Genomic DNA, 20,753 nt, shown 5'->3' on the forward strand with positions numbered 1-20,753 from the left:
CAGAGTGTCTTTTATATTAAATGTAATGAGAACGTATATTAAAATATTATGTTATAAGACATGTAATACACAGTTGAATTATAAATCATAAATTAATTATTTTTATATAAATTTTTTTAAGTCTATCATCGATGGACGATAGTTGTATGGTAGGAAGAATTTTAAACAATCTATGACTAGACACACAATTATCATCTCAAAAACCCTATCCATGTTTTGTGCTTTTTTTTCTTCTCCTTTTTTACAGCTTATAATCAACATAAAATCTAATTTGGAACATATATAAAAATCATGTCCCGCATAATAATCATTATTCATAATAATACAAAGTAATTTAACGGAGAATCTAAATTTTAGATATATTGATTACATAAAGATAAGCAAAAGGACCTGCCTCACAAAATTATTTAATTTTTTATTATTCATCAAAAACTTAAACTATTTTTTTTTCAATGGAGATTCTCTGCTTCCTTTTTATTTCATTAGGCTTTATGGAGTGGTCAACACCAACTCACCGGAAAAATGGTACCACATCTGCGCTACGTCACATTCACCATCAACTCACTCCACTATCGAAATGGTCACCACTAACAACATTCACTTTTATATTATTTTTTTATTTTTTTAACATTTTATTAAATAAATAACATAATTTATAAAATAGGTAATTTTATTTATTTTTTGTAACACTATATGAAATAAAAAAAGATAATTTATAACATAAATAAATTTTTTGAAAAAAAAAAAAAAAAACTTTTCATTAATTAAAAACATAGAAATTTAAAACCTAAAATTACTAAAACACACATAAAACCTAACAAATCAACTACTACATTCTCGTCGTAATCATCGCTCTCATCGCTCTCATCCTCTTCGTCTTCATCGTCATTTCCCCCTTGGAGTTGTTTCCCCCATATGTGTTCGGTCAAATCGTATCGTAGATTGTGATGTGTTTCACGATTTTGTATTTTCAAAACCCTAGAGAAGTACGTCGGGCTGCCAACCTGTATTACTGCAGGTGGGTTAAGTGCATCGTTCCCGGTATATGAACAAATAGCTCTGCTCTCTTCTTCTATTATCATATTATGTAAAATCACACAGGAAGTCAACATCGTCGTTAGTTTTGCCCTATCCTATGTTCGTGTTGAATGCTTGATTATGTGCTACCTTTGTTTTAGGACTCCAAACGCTCTTTCAACGTCCTTCCGTGCATATTCCTATGCTAACTTGAACAATTTTTGTTTCTCATCGGCTGGAAACGAAAAAGACTTAACAAATGTAGCATACTCTGGATATATCCCATCACTTAGGTAATATCCATACTTGTATTCTTTTCCATTCACAACATATGACATATCTGATGCTTTACCCTACAAAATATCGTTAAATAACAGAGACACGTGAAGCACATTCAGGTCATTGTTTGACCCCGCCATACCAAAGAATGCATGCCAAAACTATAGGTCGTTTGAAACAACCGCCTCCAGTATAACAGTCGGAACCCCATGATCTCCTCGTGTGAATTGACCACGTCACGCATTGGGATAATTTGCCCACTCCCAATGTGTACAATCAATACTACCAAGTATCCCTGGAAAACCATGTTTAGCTTCATGTGCGACATACAATTGTTCGACATCACTTTTAGTCGGATACCGCAGGTATATGTCACGGTAAAGCTCTATAACATACTCACAGAAAATATATATACAATCTCGACCGGTCCTCTCAGACATTTTCAGATACTCATCTGATGCGTCTGCGGTTATATCATATCCCAATTGTCTAAGAGCGGCCGTACATTTTTGTATTGTGGTAAAACAATGTTTACCTCTAGCATCCCATCGTAATTGGAAAAACTCATAATTACATTCCAAATCTGAAGCTATACGTAAAAATAAATTTCTATTAATACGAAAAGGGTCTTCGAATTTCGAAAGGTCATAAAGATTATCAGGCGCAAAATAATTACGTACCAAAAGTTCATGTGCCGCCTCTCGATCCCGATTGATATATTTTCTATGTTTCCTCTCGCGGTGTGAAGTTTCGCCTCTCTGACGAATCACGTCTTGTAGCGCAGACAATAGTGTGTTCAAAACCAAATCGTCATCAGAACGGTTATCCATTTTTTTGTTGAATTTGTATGTTTGATTTGAGAGAACTTGTATGATTGTTTTAAAAAACTTGTGTATAAGTGGATGTATATATAGATAGAGAAAGTAAACTAAAGGAAAAAAGTTTTTTTTTTTTTATTTAATAACCCCAACGGTCAAAAATTAATGGGCCAATGAATGTTCGCATCTTCGTCCATCGTGGGAGCCACGCCACGGCCAACCCACTGAATCTAGGGGCGGTGTTCACGTGTAGAGAGACCCTCCATGTAAGCATTTCATGCGTGGAGGGACCTCCACTCCTTATAGCCTTATCAAGCCTCATATATATATATATATATATATATATATATATATATATATATATATATATATATATATATAGAGAGAGAGAGAGAGAGAAAGAGAGAGAGAGAGAGAGAGAGAGAGAGAGAGAGAAAGACCCTCCATGTAAGCATTTCATGCGTGGAGGGACCTACACTCCTTATAGCCTTATCAAGCCATATATATATATATATATATATATATATATATATATATATATATATATATATATATATATATATATATATATATAAAAGGAAAACTACAATAAAATCCCTACATATTAGTCTTATAATCGATTTAATCCTTATATATATTTTTTATTCAATTAAATCCCAAATACCGGTAATCGTATTCAACATAATCCTTTGACCCGGTCAACAGGTCATCCAACTTTCAAAAATTACATTTTTGGCCTAGATTTCAAAATTTTTTACAAATTTGGTCTAAATTTTACACTTTTGGCCCAGATTATAATTTTTTTTACAAATTTGCTCCAAACTTTACCCTTTTTACCCAAATTTTAGAATTTTATTATGAATTCATCCTAACTTAGTTTTTTTACAACTTTTTTTCTCAAAAATTTGTTTCTAATATGTTTTTTCTTTATAAACTCATATTTATACAAAAAAAAAAAACATATTTTCACATAAAAAAACTTATTTTTTCTATATAAAAACTTTTTTTTTAAAGTTTTTGTATATGAAATTTCTACTTAAAAAATAGGGTTGGATTATTTGTGTGTTTTATTTTGACATCATGTTTTTAAGTAGATTGTGATACTTTCCTTGTAAAGCTCAACTCAAACATGTTTCAGGTGTTTGAGTAATTTTTTTTAACCAAACTCATGTGTAAATTCAATAGAACTTTAGTTGAAGTATTCTATTGTGTTATTGATAGTTATAATATATTATATATTTATGTTGCTATTGTATTCTTGCTCATTTCTCACTCCCCTAAAAATATGTTTATCGATAATAAATTGCAACCAGTATTCCGTATAACAGACAATAAAAATATAGGAAATACAAGATTATAAATAATCCAAGTAAGAAGAAGTTGATTGACAATAAAAAGTCACAACCTAGATCGGACACGTGTCATGAATGTATATGTTTTATTTAGATAATATATTTATTAAAAAGTTATAAAAAATATATCAAAGTTATGATTTTAACTTTTTTCTTTAAAAAATTCTTACGAATAAAATATAATATTATTATATTATATATATTTTTTAAACTTTCATATATAATGTAATTAGTTTAAACTTTTATATAAATGTGATTAAAGAACAAATAATCAAAACTTCTTTTTATAATTTAGACTTACTTTTAATTTTCTTAATTGATTTTTTAAGAGATATCACACAAATAATCCAAACCTATTTTTATAACTAGATATTTTATATACAAAAAAACTATTTAAAAAAAGGTTTTTATATAGAAAAAATAAGAGTTTTATGTGAAAATTGTATAAATATAAGTTTAAAAAGAAAAAACATATTAGAAACAAAATTTTAAGAAAAAAAAAGTTGTAAAAAAACTAAATTTAGGATGAATTCATAATAAAGTTCTAAAATTTGGGCAAAAATAGTAAATTGTGGACCAAATTTGTAAAAAAAATTTAAAATCTGGGCTAAAAGTGTAAATTTTGAACCAAATTTGTAATAATTTTGAAATATGGGCGAAAAATGTAATTTTTGAAAATTGGATGATCTGTTGACCGGGTCAAAGAGTTAAATTGAATACGATTACCGGTATTTGAGATTTAATTAAATAAAAATAATATAAGGACTAAATCGATTATGAGGTCAATATGTAAGGACTTTATATATATATATATATATATATATATATATATATATATATATATATATATATATATATATATATATATATATATATATATATATATATATATATATATACAAATTTAATTTAACTCTAATATCTCGAGAAAAAAAATTCAAACCACCTTACTTTAATTATTATTTCATTTCTTTAAAAGCCTTCAATTTCTTTTCCTCCAAATGTGATATAGTGTGGCCGCAAGAGCAAGTTTTTAGTAAGGTGTTATTTGTTTTTCGCCAAAAAAGAAAGTCTTAGATCTCTTTCGACCGTGTCGTGCAAACAGTGTGCATACGTTTTCACATGTAAACCATTTGTTTTTTAGAAGAGCGTAAACCTAAAATGATATGTATTTCCTCTTTTTGAACCATATATGGGATAAAGTCTTTTAAAATCTTCTACCCTTTTCTAACCTAAAATAAAAAATCCTTACTTTTGAATTTTTAAGAGGAAATAGCTTTACAATAATAATATCTGGGATCTAGAGAGCTTGAACACACGTCACTTCAATAAGGAAAGTAACTTTGACAAGATTATGATTTTCTTTCGGCTTAATTTTTTATTATTATTTTTGTTTCAAGTGTTTGGTTTATTTTCAAAAAGAAATTGTCTCATCCCTTCTCCACGAGGGATGCTCCAGTAATTTCCAATTCCATTTATCAAACTCATAAGTTCAAAAGTCCGTTGTTTAACGGTTCTGTAAATTTTCTATAAGGTAGGGATCATCTTTTTATTTTTATTTTCTTAATTTTTTTAAGCACATGGACCATTTGCTATAAAAAAAATCTGCATAGAGACATTTTTTATAAATTATAAGGACACTTTTATAATTTATTTTCTACAAAGTATTTATATAACGACAGTTTTATAATTTATTTTGGGAATAGGACTTGTTAAGGTAATTAATTTTTTGGGTTTTTCACATATAGGTAACTATCTTTTTTTTTGTACACATCCAGGTAACAAACTTTTTGAAACTGTTCACATATGACCATTATGACCTGTTGTAGCAGGTTACATCCAGCTACAACAGGTCATAATGGTTATATGTGAACAGTTTCATCAAGTTCGTTACCTAGATGTGTACAAAAAAAATAGTTACCTAAATATTAACAAAACCAAAAGTAATAGTAAATTACATGAATGGTCCCTATGGTATAGGGGAATTTGTGCATTTGATCCCTAACTTATTCTTTTTAACTCGGATGGTCTCTATTGTTTATTTTTGTTGCGTTTTTAGTCCCTATCTAACCTTAAAAGAGTATTATGCCCTTATTAATTTATTTTTTTAATTAATTTTCTTATTTATGTTTTTTATATGTTTAAAAAAAATTAATAGACCCAACATATCTGTATCTCCTCACCGTAAATCTGAAACCACATTTGAGAAATTTAATTTGGGTCCCACCGGTCACAATCCCATCTCACACCCTCTTCAACCTCTATTTTCTTTCAATCTTTAGTGACATGGAAGTCTTCACCATCCTTTTTTTATCCCTTCAACTCTAGCGAACAAACACCATAACCCACAGTCTCTTCACTTTATTGGGTTGTGGTGTTGGTTCGCTGAAGATGAAGGACCGAAAAAGAATAGTTGGTGAAGACTTCATTGTCATTAAATATGGAAAAGAAATAAAAGTTTAGGATGATGAAAGATAGGATGGTGAGGAGATACAGATATCTGAGGTCTATTAGGTTTTTTAAACATATAAAAAATACATAAATAAGAAAATTAATTTAAAAAAATTAAATTAATAAGGACACACTAGTCTTTTTAGGTAAGACATGGACCAAACGCAACAAAACAAAACAGTAGGGACCATCCGAATTAAAAAAAAATAAGTTAGGGACCAAACGCATAAATTCCCCCAAACCACAGGGATCATTCGTGTAATTTACTCTTACTTTTACTTTGTTCATATTTAGGTAACTATTTTTCTTTTGTACACATCTAGGTAACGAACTTGTTGAAAGTGTTCACATGTAACCATTATGACCTACTGTAGCCAGAGGTAACCTGCTACAGCAGGTCATAATGATCATATGTAAACAGTTTTAAAAAGTTTGTTACCTTGATATATACAAAAAAAAGTTAGTTACCTACATGTGAACAAAGCGAAAAGTTAATTACCTTAATTAGTCTTATTCCTATTTATTTTCTACAAAGTGTTCAAACTTACCAATATACAAAATTTTTGTTACCAAACTTTAAAACCAAAGAGTATACTATTTAAACACACACACACACACACACACACACATATATATATATATATATATATATATATATATATATATATATATATATAAAATGGAAAATTCCAATAAATTCCCTACATATTGATCTCATAATCGATTTAGTCTTTATATATATTTTTTATTCAATTAAGTCTCAAATACCGATAATCGTATTCAATTTAACCCTTTGATCCGGTCAACAGGTCATACAACTTTCAAAAATTACATTTTTGGCCTAGATTTCAAAATTTATTACAAATTTGATCCAAAATTTACACTTTTGGCCCAGATTATAATTTTTTTTACAAATTTGCTCCAAAATTTACCATTTTTACCCAAATTTTAGAATTTTATTATGATTTCATCCTAACTTTAGTTTTTTTACAACTTTTTTTTCTCAAAAATTTGTTTCTAATATGTTTTTTCTTTATAAACCCATATTTATACAAAAAAAAACATATTTTCACATAAAAATCTTATTTTTTCTATATATAAAAACTTTTTTTTAAAAGTTATTGTATATGAAATTTCTACTTAAAAAAATAGGTTTGGATTATTTGTGTAATTTCTCTTAAAAAATCAATTAAGAAATTAAAAGTAACCCTAAATTATACTATAAAGTTATAGTTTATCAAAAACTAGTTACACTCATTTTAATATTATTTATTTGTTCTTTAATCACATTTATAAGAAAAATAATATCAGTTCTTAATTGTAGTTCATAGAAAGAAAAACCATTTTATTAAAAAAATTTGACATCATGTTTTTGTGTAGGTTGTGATACTTTTCTTATGAAGCTCAACTCAAGCATGTTTCAGGTGTTTGAGTAATTTTTTTTACCAAACTCATGTGTAAATTCAATAGAACTTTAGTTGAAGTATTCTATTGTGTTATTGATAGTTATAATATTTTATATTTTTATGTTGCTATTGTATTTTTTCTAATTTCTCACTCCCCTAAAAACATGTTTATCGATAATAAATTGCAACTGCTATTCCGTATAACAAACATTAAAAAATATAGGAAATACAAGATTATAAATAATCCAAGTAAGAAGAGGTTGATTGGCAATAAAAAATCACAACCTAGATCGGGCACGTGTTATTAATGGATATGTTTTATTTAGATAATATATTTATTAAAAAGTTATAAAAAATATATCAAAGTTATGATTTTAACTTTTTTCTTTAAAAAATTCTTACGAATAAAATATAATATTATTATATTATATATATTTTAAACTTTCATATATAATGTAACTAGTTTAAACTTTCATATAAATGTGATTAAAGAACAAATAATCAAACTTGTTTTTATAATTTAGGCTTACTTTTAATTTCTTAATTGATTTTTTAAGAGATATCACACAAATAATCCAAACCTATTTTTATAACTAGATATTTTATATACAAAAAACTTTAAAAAAAAGGTTTTTATATAGAAAAAATAAGATTTTTATGTGAAAATATGTTTTTTTTGTATAAATATGAGTTTAAAAAGAAAAAACATATTAGAAACAAAATTTTAAGAAAAAAAAAGTTGTAAAAAAACTAAATTTAGGATGAATTCATAATAAAGTTCTAAACTTTGGGCAAAAAGGGTAAATTTTAGATCAAATTTGTAAAAAATAAAATAAAATCTGGGCCAAAAGTGTAAAATTTGGACCAAATTTGTAATAAATTTTGAAATTTGGGCAAAAAATATAAATTTTGAAAGTTGGATGACCTGTTGACCGGGTCAAAAGGTTAAATTGAATACGATTACCGGTATTTGAGACTTAATTGAATAAAAATATATATATAAGAACTAAATCGATTATGAGGTCAATATGTAGGGACTTTATTGTAGTTATATATATATATATATATATATATATATATATATATATATATATATATATATATATATATATATGTATAAGACCTTTTTATAAATTACAGAGACAACTTTTATAATTTATTTTCTAAAAAACCAAACCCAAAAACAAAAAAAATATTATACCAAGTTGTAAAACCCAAAACCATGCTATTCATAAACCAATTGCTTTTATTATACATAATAATAATAATAATTACATGTCATTGTTTTTTTAAAGTATTATATGTGTAGTTTTGCTAAATGATTTTGGGGTGAGCATAGTGCGGTTTTTGGGTAAAATCGAACCGAAAGCACAACTTCGGTTTTCTAAAATTTAGAAATCGCACCGTTCGGTTTTATGCGGTTCGGTTTTTGCGGTTTTTTATTGCGGTTTTCTGTGGTTCGATTTTTTTTTTGCGGTTTTTTTTAGTTTTTTTTTAGTTTTGTCTTTTTACTAAAACTCAAGTAACTCAGCGATGAGTGCTAATCTTTTATTGGATATAAACCGATACCACCACCTCTTGGTTCGAAATCAAATTACATAACCACTCATTCAACATGTTTCTAATGCTTCAATATAATACGAATTTAATATAATATTTGTTTCACAAGTACATAGGATAATATCAATTAATGTATTTTTAAAAATGATAATATATCACTATTACTATTCATATTTAAATATTAAAAAAATGGCATAAACATTATTTGTTATTGTACATACCACTGAATATATGCTTCAAAATATAAAGTCATCTGATAGATAAGATAGATATTTACATTTATAGAAATTTTAATTGTCATAAGTTCTTGGTTGTTATAAATATCAACACTTAATATATATATATATATATATATATATATATATATATATATATATATATATATATATATATATATATATATATATATATATTCGGTGCGGTTCGGTTTTTTGCGGTTTTTGCGAGACTAGAAACCGCACCGCACCGAGTATTTTCGGTTTTTGCAAAACTAACAACTGCACCATCGGTTATCATTTCGGTTTTGGTTTTTCGGTTTCGATTTATGCGGGTTTTTCGGTTTTTTTGGTTTGCGGTTTGGTTTTTGCTCACCCTAAAATGTTTCAAGTTAGTTTTTGCGAGACTAGAAACCGCACCGCACCGAGTATTTTCGGTTTTTGCAAAACTAACAACTGCACCATCGGTTATCATTTCGGTTTCGGTTTTTCGGTTTCGATTTATGCGGGTTTTTCGGTTTTTTTGGTTTGCGGTTTGGTTTTTGCTCACCCTAAAATGTTTCAAGTTAGTTTTTGCGAGACTAGAAACCGCACCGCACCGAGTATTTTCGGTTTTTGCAAAACTAACAACTGCACCATCGGGTTATCATTTCGGTTTCGATTTATGCGGATTTTTCGGTTTTTTTGGTTTGCGGTTTGGTTTTTGCTTACCCCTAAAATGTTTCAAGTTAGTTTTTAGAAACAAATGAAAGTTTGTATTTAATTTAATTACACATTGTCATTTCGTTTTTGAAAAATAAATATCTTTTTAGAAAATTTGAATGTAAATATCGCGTGTTGGTAAATTGTAATGAATTATATATGTATTTAACTTTTCAAACATGTATTAGAATTTAATTTCCTACCTTATTTTCAAAATACCTTAATGTAAAATATGAAATGAATAAGTTTTAAAAAAAAATTATTAATATGGTTGTATGAATTATATTTCAAGTTTAACAAAATCAGTTTACTTTAGCAATCTACAGACATTAAAAACAAACAAACTTTTTTTTTATAGACTGTAGATGTTTGGTCCACATCTTTACTTTCAAACATTTGAAATTGATCCATAAATTGTAGAATTTTTATTTCTTAAAAGGCAAATATCACCTAAATTTCCAAATGCTTTTTTTCTTTATAGAGCTCTTGACTTAAGCAATTTAAATTAGGTCAATCTTATGATGAATATTAGATTTATTTATTTATTTATTTATTTATTTTTTTTTGTAAATTTTCCAAACCTCTTTGGAGGTATATAAAAAAAATTGATTAGTAGTTGAATATAACAAACTCTATTTGACATATCAACTCAATATTACTCACCATTTCAGTTCTATCTAACTTATGATTTGTTAAATTTAACCTATTGGTTAGTTAACTTGAAATTGGAATTGGTTCAACAATATAAGAATATCTTCGGTGTATATATTTTTTATGACTTATTACCATTTACTTTTTTAATAAGCATTCAATCTCATTGGAATGTATAGCTTAGTTGGTTTTTTTTATTGACAATGTTGGTTTGAAAATTTAACCCCTTTATATTTAATAATATAATACTATCCATTCAATTATATTAATGTTTTGAATACATTTTATTTTTCTAATATTTAGTTAATTTTATTAAATATCATACAACAAATATATTACAAATCATAGTAAATTTTAATGCAAACCGTAGCAAATATAATAATATTTATAGTAAATTTTAATATATATATATATATATATATATATATATATATATATATATATATATATATATATATATATATATATGAAGGGGTTATAAATATTTTAATAGTTGGAGATAAATTAGTTACCGGTTGAAAGAGACCGAAGGGGTAGTCCAATACCTGGATATGTTAGATAATATATATGTTGTATGGTATGTGGTATGATTGGGGAACTCACTGAACTTTGTGATTATGAATTTCAGTTTTGGTTTCAGGTACTTCTTCCGCGAAGGGAAAGGAGCCGGCACGGTAGCAACGCATTGCACACACGATTTTATGCATATGAGATTCTTGGGATTTGTACTCTGACATTATTATTTTATGACATGCTTTTGAGACATATGATCTATGGTTTTTATGATATGAAATAACTTGATGATGTTTTCTTAAAAATTGTTTTCTGAATCATTATATCAAAAATGAAATTTTTGGTCCATATTTTTGGGTTGTTACAAAGAAGAAAAAGAATATAACAACCATAGAAAAATCAACTTTCAAAAGTGTTACATGTATAATCACCAGATATCACAACCAATCCATAGTCTTTTACACTAGGAAGAACCTATCAACACAATTCATACTTAATCATCATATAAATTATTTAGCATGCAATACATCCTAAATAATTCTTTCACATTCGAGTATCAACACTTCCAACACATATAACATATACAAACATGGACACACATCACAACACATCAAATTTGGATCAATCAATTTGTTCTTAAGATATGAAAATTCCCAACAATGTGTTAGATTTTGAAACAAGGATTGACTTACCTCTAATCCAAGTGTAGTAAGAAGTGAACAAAGGAAAATCAACGACCCAACAACTGAATCAAGCACAGTAAATAGAACATAACATCCTAATAAGAAAAACGACACAAAACAACAAATTGGGGCTGCATTGTTCAATAGGCGTGTCGTGTATATAAAAGGACATGTCACACCTAGTCAAAGGTCACGTTTCTGGTAAACAATAAATACCCTTTGACATGTCGCGTTATAGCGACAGTTACAAAATTGTTTTTCGACCATTTGCGCTCATATGTCCAATCCAAGTTCGATCAAGACCTCTTTTGGGATGATTACAACCCTCCAAGACCATTACTAAGTGTTCACCAGGATGGAACAACTTAAGGGCCAAACCAACACTCCATACCATGGATATTGCACGATCCATGACTACTCTTGAGTATATACGGTATAAGAAGAAATAGAGAATAGTTAAGGACGAATATCTTACCTTTTAGAACTTAAGCAATCACAAGGAACCAGAAGGTGAAAAAGAATGCCACAAATATGTCACCACAAACTTCCAAAAATCCACCCTAACACCCACTTGATCACCACCAATCTTCAAATAATGAAGCTCTCTCTCACATGCACACATTCTAAGGTTTGTTGGTTACAAATAGGGTTACAAACGCATATCTCAGGGTTAGGCAAGCTTAAATACTTCATAACTTTTCAGTTAATCCTCTGATGTATCATAAAATGAATCATAGGCACATGTGTATGACCAAGGTTCATTGTATTACATTTTGACCCCACAAACTAACTTTAAATTAAAGAAAAAGTTAATTTAATAAAGAGACTTAAAGTAACATTAACCTCATTGACGGGAAGGAAATTTGGTTTGTTACAATATGTTTTTGAGAAAAAACGTTTTAGATTCAATTTGGTTTCCGATATATAGGGGATTCAAAGAAGAAGGCAAACTTTAAATTGAAAATTGGTTAGGGATCATTAAATAGTTTGCTAACTAATAGATCATCATGATGACATACTTGCACGTATCTAAAAGTAAAATAACAAAAAAAAAATCCGGATTGCATGCCTCCTAATAATTATATTTGTTTTTTAAATTTAAAAATAAAAACCCAAAAAAAATTAGAAGTATCATTTTTTCAAAAGCATGAGAAAAAAATGAAAATTATGAGAAAATGACACCTGAACAAATTTATACAACTTTTATTAGAAGAGATAGCCGAAAAAAGTATGAATAGAACAGTTGAGTGCCTTTCCTTCCCCTATCTTTGTTTGCCACCACCCGACTTAGTGGTAAGAAAGTCCGCTTCCTAAGAATGAAGGAATAAATTAATCACCTTTGGAGCTGGTGGATGGATCGCCTTTCCTTAACATAGATGGTGGATGGGCTTCACTTAACAAACAAGAGAATAGGCCATATGGGTGCCTACATTGTTAGTCTATTGATTTACAGGAAAAGATATTTATTGAATAGAAGAATGAAAGAAAATAATATTCCAAAACTTTTGTATATTCTCCGTTACTTGTGTGGATAAGTCCTATGTTATAAAGTATATAACTTCGATCATAGGGATCAATAAAAATTTTGAATGAGAAATCATTTTCAAATGAGACTCTATGGTAGTCCTACGCCAAGTAGTATAACATAATATGCCATTTTAAATGTTAATTTGAAAGATTTCGCCAATTTCACATGATGTTTCTCATTTAAAAAAGTTATTTTTTTTAAGTCAAGGTATAGGTAGATATGGGATGACACGGTAAAAAAAAACGGAATCAGCTTTTGTTGTAGACATAAGACTTTGAGGACAAAAGAAACCAAGTTAGCTAAAATTGACAAATAAAATCATGCTATGAAGTATGAATCGAACAATTCCACCCCCATAGATAGAGAGATCAATGGGTATGGATGACTATGTATTACTTACTAGTTTATAACCCGTGGAAACCACGGTTACAAAATTATTAAACTTTTATACTAAAAATTCAAAGTTATTCAATTAGTTTAAATAAATTATTAATTAAGATATTTTTTAATTATATATAAAATTATAATCATTGATTTGAATAAATATGTGAAATTATATCACTTTATAATTTGTATTAATTTTATTTTACTTTTTATTTTAATGCTATTAATTTATTGTAGATAGAGTGAGAAATTTAAAATTTAAAATGAATAATCAATATGTTGACAAGTGATAATTATTAATTAGGAGATATAATAGAGTGACACATGGTAAAAAAAAATATAATATGCATTAATTAAGAAGTTTAATAAGATGATACATATCAAAAGGATAATACAATTATTCTTTTATTAGAATAGGAATTTTTTAAAATAAAACCATGTCCTCCATCCTGGTTTCAATTAGGTAAAATATTAGCTAAGAACATCGTATTATTGAGATTTTTGTTCACCATTACATGTTAGTTATGTTTCCATCTAGTTCTCTACTTCACCAATGACATATAAACAATTTGAGTACTTTTTCTATAAGCTAAAATGTTTCTTTAAGGTTCCTATTTATGTTTTCACTTTGGGCCAAAATCTTTTTGTGCTAGGCCTGCCAGAGCATATATTAATTTTGGTCCAACTGTTGTGAGTATATATTAATTTGGGCCTAAATTTTGATCCATAAAAGCTTTGGTCTTAGCCTCCAATGGCTATCACGTATCAAAAGCTTGAAAAGAAAAACAAGTGAAGGTCAAAGGTGGCAACCACAAGATTTATCCATAGAATTGTTCTTTTGTTGACTGTGTATTATCCCTGTCTACACAAAGTGGTTTTTTCTTTGTAATAAATTAATATAATGTGTGTGTGGGTTGTTTTTTTTTTTTTTTTTTTTCCTGGTAGTTTTTCATATCTTTTCATAATATTTTCTCTGCCTAAGTTCATCAATATATATATATATATATATATATATATATATATATATATATATATATATATATATATATATATATATATATATATATCAGTTAGTTCTATTGTATTTTCAATAACGTGTGAGGTAGGGTTGATTCCTGATATTAGCCAATTTTTATATTTTCTGATTATTGTGGGTCCTGTTGATTTCAATCAACAAATAAGAAGAAAGTCAGAAACAAAAACGTATTTCACCTTTTATTGTTATACATTCAAGTATTGTTTAATAACATATATCATCAACTTAAAATAGAAACAAAAAATGCCAATGATATTGGAGATAAAAAACGAAACAAATAATGCTTCACAATTTGAAGTATCAAAATCATTTTTTAACAAACAGAAATTATAAGCTATGATAGGACAATTTATGTTTTTCCCTTCAAAAAAAATGCTTGAAGATATTGTTTTATACTATTAAGTTTGTAACTTTTAGCTTGTGTGGATCCGAATTTGCTAATATAACTTTTTATTAAATTGTTTTTTTAATTCTGCATAATAAAAAGGGAGCAGTATTACATCCTTTTACACAGGTACGTAATTCCTTAGCACCGGTCGTGAGCATTACAAGTTTTGTTGTCAATGCAACATTTTATGAAAGTGTTGTATTTGACTGTGTTGCATTAGAGTACTACTTTCTTTTATATGCAATCTTTTTCTGTTGTTACTGTATTTTTATTTGTAATGGAGACTTGGAGTTATTTTCCTTCGCTCTCAAGTTAGTTATCTATCAATCATGTTTTCTATTTAGACAATGTTGCAAAAATAATCTTTACGGTTGTTAAAATTATGTGATTGTGATTAAAAAAGTTTGATGGTGCATAAATGGTCAGATTTCATATCTTTTTAGTGAATTGTCAATGTGCACTTAAAATGACTTTCATGCCCTTATGATTTATTTTTTCCTAGTTTTGTATTTATATTAATGTTTTTAATTAATTCTTATGTAGATATTAAAGGAGGACCATTGTTAGGAACAATATCTAACCAGGGTACTGTTCATGGGTTTAATTGCTCAACCATGGTTATCGCCACCGCCTCATCCGGTATATTCACCGCTTCATCTGGATCCTTCATCATTCCACTGTCCCAGGAACCCACCGTCTCATCTTATTTTTCCTCAACCCTCTATCAACCAAATGTATGCTTCCTTCTCCAGCTTCTCTTTGGATTCGATTACTGCTGCGTAATGTACCCCTTCACCCGCTTCACCAGTAGCGATTCTTCATTTATCATTTTTAGGGCTTAATTCAATTTCATGTTGTTTGCTTATCAAAATTGAATTTGGGTTGTTCGTTGTGTATTGCAACAATTTTTAGGTCAGATCACCTCCTAATTTCTTTTATTCCTTCCATTGAATTTGGGGTTCGATGCTCTTCCTGCTGTGTCGTGTGCAAGTTGCCGCTCCCAAGCATCGTCGTCTCCAACTCCATCGCTCACCGCCACTTATTGACCGTCCGCTTCAACTTCCGTCGGTCGTCATCAGTCAATAAGCCCTAAAATCCGTCAACCGTTATTGAATGATGCACCCGATCTTCAGTTCTCACTCTCCGCGTTCATCCACCAGGGTTAGCCCTAAGGGTATGCAAGGTGCGCAGCCGCACAGGTCCCCGGAAAAAAATAGACCCTGATTTATATAAAAATTATTTAGTCATTTTATGTATATATATTATTTTGTTCAACTAAGATACTAAACCTTGGTTAGTTTAACTGGCTAAATTGCTCATTTATGTCGCCTATTTTTCTATGGGACATGGGTTCGATCCCCATTCTATGTCTTTTTAAGCAAATTAATTAAAGTTACATCTTTGACCCTTCAAATTTAATTTAGTAAATCATCTTTCATAAGTTTCAAGTTTCACCTATCTAACTTTGATAAATTCACGTTTGGTTTCTTTTAATCAATTTAATTATTCAAATTTAATTTAGTAAATCATCTTTCATAAGTTTCAAGTTTCACCTATCTAACTTTGATAAATTCACGTTTGGTTTCTTTTAATCAATTTAATTATTATTTTTCCTCATGCAATTCATCATCCATTTATTATTTGATTTCTATGAATCCAAAACACATTAAGAATCTATCTACATATTTTTTCAAGTAATTGATGATGGTATATATATATATATATATATATATATATATATATATATATATATATATATATATATATATATATATATATATATATATATATATATATGCCGATATTTTATTCTTCGCATGGGGCTTTCAAAATGAATGGACTGGCCCTGTCATCCACCTTCGACCTTTGTGTTTTTTTTCTATAAATGCTTTCTTCCTCATGTTTGCCGCCCTTTGCCCCTTCTCCGTCTCAGCGACGTCGGATATCGCATTCATCTCGCCCAAAGTAACTACCAAACCCGTTTAAGGAAGAGAAGGGCATCACCGCATCTGCTTTGACGAACCCAGATAGCATCGGCGCCATGGCGTCCTGGATGAGACCATCCTCTATTTCTCGGTCGGGTACAAGCAGAGAATGGCTGATTCCATTGCATGTTTGTCATGTGTTTCACTGTTGTTTTTCATCTAGGTAAGTAGGTATGGTTTATATTTGGGTTTTATTGCGATTTTAATATGCTCTGTCGAATTTCTTTGCTGATGATGTTTATGTGGTGATTCATAGTTTGCATGTAAGTTACAACTCCGACATAAGAGGAGGGGAAACAATGGAAGTGAGCTTCGAGGGTTGAAAAGGGATATTATGCTTTCGATCACTGCCTCGCTTCCCATCTGTACAGTACATGTGTACATGAACCTTTCATCCAATTATCCCGGCTCCTTTTCCACCACTTATTTAATCCAGGTATAACCACCGTTATAGTTTTTTCAATCGATTCCTCCTGTTACTAACCATCGATTTATGTCTAATAAAGATTAATTAGCAATTGTGACATCCCCATTTTCACGGCCAGAAAAAGACCGATTTGTTTATGCTTTGTTTTATAAAATCAGAGTACTCCTTTGATTAAAAGAGTTGCAGAATTTGTTCCCAAAACAAAATATGATAATAATTTATCAAAACATTTATTTAAAGAAATGTATTTTCATTAAATAACAAAATATCGGGATGTCATGTTCCGATACAGACCAAAAGCATAAATAATATAAAATAGAACTTACAACAGTTATTTATAACTACTGATCTACAATCCAAAATCTCTCGTCAAGTCAACCAACTTATACTCTTTTGCCATTACCTGTAATGCAAAGAAAATTGAGTAGGTCAGGCTTGAGAGTCTGGTGAGCATATAGGGTTTTCAACCCACAATAATATATATTTTTTATATATATATTCAATCATCAAACAATCAACCCAATTACCCATCCTCATTATCTTCTTTATTTCTTAAGGTTTTACCCTAAGAATCGACTATCCTTCCTTCATTCGTTCCTAAGGATTGACCTAAGGAATTGACACAAAGTCCATTGCTGCCAACGTTTATCTATCAGGTACTCAATCCATAGCTATCAGGTGCTAACTTCATAGTCACCAAGGTTCACTTAACAAGCGCTAACTCTGTAGTCACCAAGGTTCACTTAACAAATGCTAACTCTATAGTCACCAAGGTTCACTCATACCATCTTTCATTACACACCAATTATTCCATCTACCTATGTTCTACCCAACATATTTGTAGATCTAAAATACAATTATAGGTTAACTCATTTAGAACCTATATAAAACATTCATTTCACGTCCACCTTAAATAAACAAACAATATATAAACACATAACACGTATTCCATAGCAAATACTTCATATTTAGGTGTTAGAAGAAATTAACCACACACTCACTTAATAATACTACGGCTCTAAATGTAGAATTCTTCGGTGAAACCGGGATGCTTCCTTGAAAACCGGGCCTCTCACGGCCAAAGTTTCGGCTCGGAAACTTTAATTGTCGGGATCTTTGGGGCTTCGGGACTTGCTTCGAGTGTCGGGATTGATACCGGGGCTTCGGGGGTATAAACTGCCAATAAGAAGAAAGAAAAAGGGGAGAGAAGTGAAAATTAGCAAATAAGATCGGCATCCCTCGTCTTCTATTTATAAGCTGCTTGTCATCGGGTTACGTTGGGCGTAACTTCCATCTGCGTGGGGCGTAATGCCTCTTTCATGCGTACGTTGGACGTACTCCTGGTACGCTGGGCGTACCGGGTGGATAGGATCGGCGCGTCACGAATTCGGGTATTATCCGAATTTATATTTTATTTATAAATTTTAATTATTTTAAAAACTTCATAAATTCATATCATCCTCATACGAGCTCCGTTTTTGACTTTTTTATATTCACGCGTAGGTGAGACTATGCTCTACAACTTTTATTTAGACCTCGTCGACTAATTTTGATTTTATTTTTATTATATTATTTTTAGTAAGTCGGGACAGGAAAACTCCGTTAGAAATTCATAACTTCTTCATCTGACGTCCGTCTTCGTTTGTCTTTTCACCATTGGACTACTATCGAGGAGATCTTCGATTCTTGTTTAGATTGTTTCGGCAAAATATCACTCGATCTCAATTTTGAGATTTGGGTTGTATACCACTAAGTCGAAACTTAGAAAAATCATAACTTCCTCATATGAAGCCAGATTTAGACGTTCTTCTTATGCACGCTTTCGGTTTAACGTATGCTACGACTTTCATTTAGATCACTAAGGCTAAAAAGCATTTTATCGTAAATTCACTTTTTACATTACATAGCGTCGTGTCGGTTTCATTGCGAAACTTCGACAAGTCATAACTTCTTCGTTATAACTCGGATTTCAGCGTTCTTTATATGTACGAAATCCTTGTAACATATACTACAACCTAGTTAAGATTAATCCTTCTAAATAGTCTTCCATCAAAAAGTCATTTTTGATGCTGATTGTCTCTAAATTGACTAGCCCGGCTCTACGGGCGTTACAACAATAGATCAATATGATTTCTTCTGTTGATAAGAAAAAAAAATATCAGCTTCTATATGATTACAATTTCACATCATCGACCCATACTGATTACTACTATTATTGGAACGCTTTAGCTGTAAAATCACCCCACGACGATTAATATTGTAGGTTAGTTCTCTATTTTGATTTTTAGTTTTCATTTTATAAATGTTTAATTTATTACTAGACTTTACTAATTTGATTCAATTCGGTAATGAAAAATGATATTTTGTCTTGGGTTTCATTCCTTGCCTTTCATGATAAAGAAAGATACTTTAATACGATTACAATTCCATCGTTCTTAACTTTATCTTTAATACGATTACAATTCCACCGTTCTTAACTTTATTAATGTTTAATTTATTATTAGAGTTAACGAATTTGATTAGATTTGTTTATGAAAATGATATTATGTTTTGCATTTCAATTGTTGGCATTGATGTTAGCTTAGGTCTATTTGGTTTTAGTAATTAGATTTTCGATTTCAGGTTTGAGCATATATTGTTTATTCTATTGTTTGTAAGTTTAGTATTATATTCTATCCATGAAGCACGTGTTTTTGAGTTATTCGATGTTGTACTGAATAATATATGTTCTAGATGCAGGTTTTTTGTGATATACTGGTGTATAATAATGGTATTTAAAAGTTACAGCTAAATGAGACTTGTGTAGGGACGAGTTTTTTTTTATTAATTTCCCAATTAGTGTGTGAAGGCTCTCATGTATTTACATATTGTACGGAGCAAATGTCATTCCTGAGTTGATAAAGAAAAACTCAACCTTGCCGACAATTGAATCAACAACAATGTTATTGATTATTCTTTATGTTTGTTTCTTTTTTGTCATCTTATTGTTTGAAATTCAGATCCAATTTCTTACTTTTTTTATAGGTAGCATTCTTGGTGGCTTAGCATTTGGTTTCCTATGGGCCAATGTTTGTAACTTTAAAGATGTTGGTGAAGGGAAAACCGATCAGTTTGTTCATTATATAACCGTAAGCAGCTTACAATTATTTAATATATTGTTTTTGAAGTTTTGTTTATTAACTCAAATTAACGCAAGATTAAACTTGAGCCACTGTTGAAAATCAGGTCTTCCATTTTGACGTGGACATTGGTTGTCATCTATCAGGTCACTACATTGATGTTTTCCTTTGAATATTTTTAGGTATACATAATAAAGCTTGGACTTTGAGATGTATATCGATTAAATCTTTGAACTTTG

The sequence above is a fragment of the Lactuca saligna genome, chromosome 1 (assembly GCF_052625555.1).
Source record: "Lactuca saligna cultivar CGN05327 chromosome 1, ASM5262555v1, whole genome shotgun sequence".
In the NCBI taxonomy this organism is placed as follows: Eukaryota; Viridiplantae; Streptophyta; class Magnoliopsida; order Asterales; family Asteraceae; genus Lactuca; species Lactuca saligna.